Here is a 6,234-nt window from a genome sequence, read left to right as displayed (position 1 = left end):
AAGCTTCTATTCCAGGCTTACAAAGAAAAGCCTGCATACAATTTGAAGACAAACACAGTGATCATATTAGATTACTTTACCCTGTAACATAAAATCTGAAGTGATTTACTGTTGAAAAACACAGTAAAAACCTTAAAAGCACTGTAAAGGTAAAAAGAAACAGTAAAGGTTACTCAGCAGGGTTAAAGGATATTTACAGAGTTTAAAGAGTATCAGATGAAGGATTAAATGAATAAATCAACCAAGCGCGAAGGATTCAAACAATTTAACAGCTTAAAGGGTAAAATATCAACCAACAAAGCCAGCACAACCTGAATAAAAGGGGACAAGCAAGAAGCAGTTCAATAGCTGCTCCTATCTTCTTGCATGAAGATCTTTTCCTTTCCTAGAATAAATCTCATTCAGTTTTAGGATATTTTTAGTTTTATTATTGTATAAATAACACTCTTATGTAGATGTTATGGGTTTGAAGTTCAAGATTCATAGTTCATTGCTTGTAAAGTCTTGACTGTTAATACTACTTTGAACCTGGAAGCCACCTTTGAAGGAAGCTTTTGCAGACACTTGATGTACTATGTTTTTCTGGAACCTTAATACAAAGCAGAGGATTCTGAATCTGGTTTTAAACAACTTTGTGTTATCATGTAAGTTTTTCCAGTTATCAATCATTGTGTTTTTCTTCATATGCTTATGACTTATAGAGATATCTAGGTAGGAATAATTGTGTCTCAATTACTTCCTATAAGCTCCTGAAGTGATCATCTATTAAGAGAATGGATTAATGAACTGTCTGTTTAGTTAATCCCCTCTAATCAATAAATCATCATCATCTTGTGTAAGCATTAAGTATACTGACTTGAACCTTTGGAACGTAGTTTAGAAGGTTTTCCAACTTATGATTGTTCTGTTTTACAGTTTGGAAACTGTGATAATCATATTTTTTGTTGTCTTCTACTCGCCACTATTTTTGATATATATCATTGTGTAATGCTTTATAGCAACCCTTTGTTGAAGTATTAATATAACCCAAAGGATTAATTACTTTAATTCTACATCTGTCTTCATTCATTGGTCTTCCAAAAACTTAAACCAAAAACCCCAAACACAATCATTTTAGATGCTCTGGCATTGGTAGCTGACCTACAACTATCTCAGAGGTACAATAGGTTGTACTCCAAAATAGCAAGTAAAAGCATGAATTTTATGTGTTTTTTGTTAAAAATAGTTTCATGAAGAAAACGTAAAACATTAAACCAAAACACTCAATGGAAGCATGCATCAAACAATAATACACGAGCCAGTGATAAAGGAGTTCACCCCTCCTAGGATACATCTCCTTGGATCAACTCTAAAGGCTTGACCCCTTCTCATTATGCTCACAATTCTTCAGATAAAGAGTACATAAATGTGCTGACAAAAATAATGGCTAGTTTCTCCTTCAAGGACACATTATTCTGCAAATAATTCTCACTATGAACATATGACAACCTACATTTAGTCATGAAACAATCAGAAAGCTAAGGGCTCTCAAATCAAGACCCCATACTCTAACTTCCAAGAGCATAAACAAGTACAACAATCCACTTGAAGCACTTAAACAAGTCTCTTTCTCCATACACATATAGAGAAAAGAAGAAAAACAGATACAACATTGTTGTAATGGTTGCTACAGAAAACATATGGAGGTTGGAATACCCCTACAAGGTTATCTCCATCTTGGAACTCCTCCATAAACTGAATCAACACTCTGGTTGACCAGGGCACCCATAGGCTTCACTTTACAAAAAGCATATCCAGAAGTGCTCCTTTGATCTTGAATCATGTTCCAATCAGTTCAGAATGTCCAAAAATGGCTATCTAGCCTCTTTTTACATCCCATTTGGTCGAAAATTTCGTTAGTTATGACTTCTGCCAGCCTCCCCACAACTTTCTCCTCCAAATCTGGCTTACTACCAGTTAAATTCATTATCCACAGACAAAACTAGCAGTTCTGCCACAATCAGCGGTTCTGCCATCATTCTTTCCAATCTCACGGTTAAAGGTCGAGTGGTCACTTATGGAGTGGTGGTCTGGTGGTTAAGGCTACGGTTCCACTGTCTATCGAATATCACAATCGGTGTGCCAGGGGTAATACACATTACACAGGACTTTAACACATGAAATATGCGAACTAGCGATATTGCGGACCCACTAGAGTATTAAACTGTGGCATATAATATTATCACATCTAGGGTGCTCATCGCAATCAAAAACTGGCTGCGGGGACCTAATTAGTGCGATATGATGGACCCACCAGGACTTTAATTTGCAACACATAAAAGTATCACGTCTGACAATCTGTCACAAACACAACTTATGAAAACCGTGCTTGAACGCATATAATGTGGTTTTGGGCAGACTTGATGGGGATTTAAACTTTGACATATAAAATCCCGCATCCAGGACTTATCGCAATCGTTTGTTATCGTCGGTGACACATATATGATTATGTGGGGGACCGATTCTGAAATGTGATCCACATTCCGCTGTGATGTGTTATCATTCTGTGATTTCGAAGATTGGCAAGGAAAAAGTCACAAAAGATACATCAAACCACTTATGAGTCTAGGACCTAGCCTTCCTGGACTCAAAGAGGGCTCTCTCTATGTAATTATGATTTAACTTTGTTTTTAGTGTTATAATGTTTTAGGCTAGATATTAAGAGTAAAAATATTGTTTATTTGTTTGTTCATTTGGTTGGAGAAAGATCATTTTTTAATATTTTCCATTGGGCTATGGAGTCACAGGCTGGGGGTAGCATCAATCTTATAGAGCATTTACAGGGCAAGCTAACTATTCCTACTAGATCTTTAGAGCAGAGTGATAAATGGAATCACAGAAAAAATGATATTAGTCAAGATTAAAAAGCATTTAAGTATTTTTTAATCGTACTTCAGAGGAAAACATATAGATTGTAAACACAGATAGGAGTAAGGTGCTCCAACAGCATATCTTAAACTATAATTTATGCTTTACAATAAGAATTAAAGATGCATGGATGGATAAACAGAAATACATTAAACATAGAAAGAAAACATCACCAGGTCAAAACAGATCAAGTATCCTGTAAATTGTCCTTTTTATTGATGCTCCAACTCAAAATTACAATGCTCCAAATAGAAAAATCGTTCCAATGACTAGGGTCCAACCCCTGATACTCCCAATGCATGGAGTACTTAAACAAAACCTACAATGATTTGCCTTGTACACTTGGCAATCTATCATTTATTACAATGAAGGGAAAAATTGACTAATGTAGCAAAGGAGTGGCCACGCCAAGAAAAATGGGACATGTGTCCCTCTTTTCTGGGATGTTGTTGCCTGAAGTATTAATTTGAATGGAGTGGTTCTGCTAACATGGTTGGTGCTAACTCATGCCTGTATGGTCACTCTAGTCATCCTTGTCTCGTTCTTCCTGGTAGTCACATAAGTCACTCCACGCTTCCCCCTCTAGGATCTTGATCTTGGTTAATCTTCGATAAACCTCATCAACATCAATATATTTGGAAAACGATGGCTTGACCAAAAGCACATGCTTAAACTCATGTTCAATGTAAATTTGATTGTTGATTGCTTCTATTAAAGCCTGTATTGTTATGTTGCCTTTGATGCTGGACAGATTTGCAGCATCTATGGCTATGCCCTGTAATTTCTTGACATAATCCCCTCTATCAATGAGTTTGTCATTTATAACAAACAGAGAGGGAAGGCCTTTTTGATGTAGAGGCTGCATTTTGTTGAAAAAACTGTTGACTGTCAGCTCTAGAACTTGGCATTTTTCTTGAAGATGCACATTTAAACTCTTCTTTGTCAACACCTTTTAGAATTGTAGTATGGTCTCTGTCTTGTCTACTACTCCCAAGTCTTCCAACTCATATTTGTTTCTTGCATTCAGAAATTTGATAATTCTACTTGTTGTTGCTCGCATATCTCCCAACTCTGTATTGGTGGCTGAAATGGCTTCTTTGGCTTTCTATACTAACTCTTTCTGCTAAAAACTAATTTGGATGCTAGGCCAAATTTCATTCATACGATCTATTATATTGTGCCAAACAATCTCCTTAACCCTCCCTAGATTATTTCCAATGGAGGATTATTTTTCTGACTTCTGAAGCTTCTCTATCAATGCCTTTGCTCTCTACATCTCTACCAAGTGATTTTTTTAAGCTCTTTTAATTTGATCTTGTAGCACACCAACTTGGGATTCCAGCCTCTTGATTTGTTCATTCTGCAGATTCATTCCTTCCATAGATCTTTCCAACTATTCTGCATTTCTTCCTGCTCTTATGGCTGCACCTACTAGAGTAGTCATGGGTAGGGTTGTTAGAGGAAGGGCCTCCACTGTTGTGCTAGCCATCTGTGATATTTTTTCTTTCTCCTGCACCATCTTTTCCATCTCTGTCTCCATCTGTTTGATTTGGATGGACTTTTCCACTATTAGTTTCATCATGTCAACCTTTATTCTCTATGTTTCCTCTATTTCCTTGGTCAGTGGGTCATGTGTAGTAGGTAGCTTGAGTTGCTTCTACAGAGTTGTAATGTCTAACTCTTTCTTCTTTATTACTTCTTCAGCTTCTTTTATATCTGAGGGATCATATCCAATTTGTATTACTAAGTCTTCCATAGACTTAATCCGGGTGTCCTTTGACAATGACGAAATCCTCTCCATCTTCAATTGAGACTGAGTGTTTAAGAGGGCCACCTACATTTTGAACAAATTCATAAAAGTGTTGGTTAAAGTAGATGAAATCATTTCCCCTGTTTGCTTGTGCATCTCCAGTTGATCAATTGGATGGACATTCTTGACATCAAACTCAAAGGAAGTTTGCTTGTAGTCTGCTGGAGTTTTGGGCTCTGATGTTTGTGCCTCCAAAAATGCCATATGCATTTTTCCCTTCTCTGAGTCAAAGGCAGAGAGAAGTCTACCTTGTGCAATTGCACTCTACTTCCAAAACTGAGCATAGGTGCTCTTCTTTAGTATTTGATTTTTGATTTTGATTTCTCTGAAGGTATCAAAGATTGTCTCTTTTTTCTCTTCAGTCACCTTTGAAGACGAGGACACTTGAAGAGATTGTTGTCTTTCTGAAATCGGAGTAGAAGGAAATGATTGTCCTCCAGCTGGCAAGGAATCTGTAATATCAATAATGTTGATCACCATCTGTTGTGGTGACCCTTTATCTATGTCCATGTGTTTTCTAGATTTCTTCCTATACTTCAACCTGAATTCTTTCATGGAAATATCAGTTCCTGGTGACTAATATTCCCTGGACCTCTTCCCTGTTATCCCTTGCTCTTGTTCTTTTCCCTTCTCAGAGCTTTCTTCAGTAATTTGTTTCTCCTGCTTCTATGGATTTTGTGCACTGGAAGAGGAAATTACTTGCTCCTCGGCCCCCTGTAATGTATCTGGCCTCCAGTCTATTTGTTTCATATATTTCTCAATTTCAGGCCTTTGAGTGTGGATGTAGGCAGTGGACTCGTTTTCCACCCTCTTCTTTGAAATAATGTCCCATGGGTCATAAGATCATGTGAAGCTATTGGTGAAATTCATCTCTCTTAATCTTCTCTATGCCTCCTCTCCTGCAGCTCTGTTGTTGCAAATGAAGGGACCAATTTGGGACTTGATCCTGAATTGGGATGATCCAGGTGGCTCTCCAGACACCAGTGGCATGGAAAAGGCTCAAAATTCAAAGTGGCGGAAAGACGATTAACTTGACATCAGATCGAAGTGCTCATCGCCCCAATTCCAGCGATGCGAAGGGAACTTCAATCTGAGTCCAAATGAGGAATATAGAGGCAATCAAAGTTGGGTTGACTTTTTTCTGACTGGGCAGGATTAATGAAGACACAATTTGGACTTTTTCTGGTGGATGGAATATGGCCAACTCTGGCTAGATTCTGGGTGAAATTATCGCCTCATTAAAATGACTCCTTCAGTCAAAATCCAGATTTTTCAAAATTGTCATATTGTTTTAAATAAATAAATAAATATTAAAAAGGGGTGGTGGACCACCAACCCTGCCACCCCAAGCCTTATCACCGCAATGAATTAACGGAGGGGCATGCCACAAAACCCCGGCCCCTCCCCCCTCCCACGGAACCACAGTTCATCACCGTTGGGGCCGTTGCAATAAAGGTGGCCAGCCCTGGGGGCGCGGATCCAACCTAAAGACCATGCCATGTTATGTGTATGGGCCA

This window comes from Pinus tabuliformis, chromosome 1_1, assembly GCF_031772625.1.
Source record: "Pinus tabuliformis cultivar Carrire ecotype Pingquan chromosome 1_1, CPIR1, whole genome shotgun sequence".
NCBI lineage: Eukaryota > Viridiplantae > Streptophyta > Pinopsida > Pinales > Pinaceae > Pinus > Pinus tabuliformis.
This window is presented reverse-complemented; position numbering follows the sequence as displayed.